Source organism: Chrysochloris asiatica, unplaced genomic scaffold (genome assembly GCF_000296735.1).
Source record: "Chrysochloris asiatica unplaced genomic scaffold, ChrAsi1.0 scaffold00191, whole genome shotgun sequence".
Lineage (NCBI taxonomy): Eukaryota > Metazoa > Chordata > Mammalia > Afrosoricida > Chrysochloridae > Chrysochloris > Chrysochloris asiatica.
Genome location: NW_006408709.1, coordinates 1361804 through 1363514, shown reverse-complemented (window position 1 = coordinate 1363514; position 1711 = coordinate 1361804). Strand labels below are relative to the sequence as shown.

The window sequence follows — 1711 nt, the reverse complement described above, 5'->3', positions numbered from 1 at the left end:
AATATTAAAAGTACAATGGATTATCAGAAGAACAAACAAATACCAGTTGGAAGAAATACAGCCAAAGTCCTCCTTAGAAACCAAGATGGTGAAACTTCCTTTCTTATTCTTTGGACATATTATATAGAGGGATTAGTCACTAGAGAAAGACACCATGCTTAGTGAAGTGGAAGGTCGGGGAAAAGGTGGAAGACTGCCCAAGGAGATGGATTGGCACAGAGGCAGCAGCATTGGGATCAAGCATAACAAAGATTGTGAAGCAGGACAAGGCAGTGTTTTGTTCTCTTGTGCATAGGGTCACTGTGAGTCAGAACCTACCAAACAGCACCTAACAACAACATGTTGTTGTTGTTGTTGTTAAGTGCCATCGAGTCGGTTCCGACCCATAGCGATCCTGTACAGGGTTTCCAACAACATAGCAACAATTAAATATTTTTCTATGTATCTAACTCATTTTAAGTTGGGAATAGTTTCTCCTATAAAACATTATCTAGAGCTTTTGGCCAGAGCTGCCATTTTGTAGTAATCTACCAAGATGACAAACACAAAGGAAAAGAGGCAGGGCACTCTTTATATGTTCCCCAGGCCTTTCAGAAAACATGGGGTTGTTCCTTTGGCCACATATATGAGAATCTACAAGAAAGGCGATATTGTGGATATCAAGGGAATGGGCACAGTTCAAAAAGGCATGCCCCACAAATGTTACCACAGTAAAACTGGAAGAGCATACAGTGTAACCCAGCATGCTGTTGGCATTGTTGTGAACAAGCCAAGTCAAGGGCAATATTCTTGCAAAAAGAAGTAATGTGTGCATTGAACATATTAAGCACTATAAGAGCCGAAACAGCTTCCTGAAGTGAGTGAAGGAAAATGATCAGAAAAAGAAGGAAGCCAAAGAGAAAGGGACCTGGTTTCAGCTAAAGTGTCAGCCTGCACTGCACAGAAAGGCACACTTGTGAGAACCAACGAAAAGGAGCCTGAGCTGCTAGAACCGATTCCCTGTGAATTCATGGCACAACAGAAGCAAAATAAAGATGTCTGAAGTGCACAAATGTCAGGTCTTTGGTTGTAATTGTGTGGAGGTGTGGTGTCCCCCCAAAAAACATAATATATAAAGCATATTTTGCTCCCCAATTCACTTTCTAATACATTATTTTACTATTGAAAAACAAAACATTGTCCAGAGATGCTGAACCAGAAATTTCAGTCAATCTTGCAACGAATATATGCCTAATATAAAAAATTAATGAAGACTTAGACAAATTAATCTAACTAGTTCTCTTTACAAAATGAAATATTAATTCTAGTTGACACCATTTAAAGAAGGAAGAAAACACATCCAAACAATTACTTAGTAAAAAGAATATATTCTTATGTATCTTTATGCTTCTACTTGTGTTCTGAGTATTCTGTTTCATTCAGCACTCTGAAATGAGTATTCTAAGTAAAAGTTCATTGCAGTCACTGACATGCAACAAAAGATATCTTGCTTACCCAGGTGAGCTGGCAGTAGAATTGTTTTAGGGCAGTAATTGTTCTTTTTCTGAAATCAAGGGCTCTGGTGATTTTGACCAATTTCTCATTTTCAGATGTATTCACAACTCTCTTCATGCAGTAGCACAAGTGAACATTCATACTTATGTGGATTCAGGTTTGTCAGTTAAAGGGTACGTAAGACCTTACTTTGATATTTTGTTAAACAGGCAACTTT

The 1711-nt window shown here is 38.2% G+C and overlaps 1 pseudogene; it reads left to right on the top strand.

The window, feature by feature from the left end:
* The first annotated feature begins 535 nt into the window (after positions 1 to 535).
* Positions 536 to 1042, top strand: LOC102832044 (annotated as a pseudogene).
* The last annotated feature ends 669 nt before the right edge of the window (positions 1043 to 1711 follow it).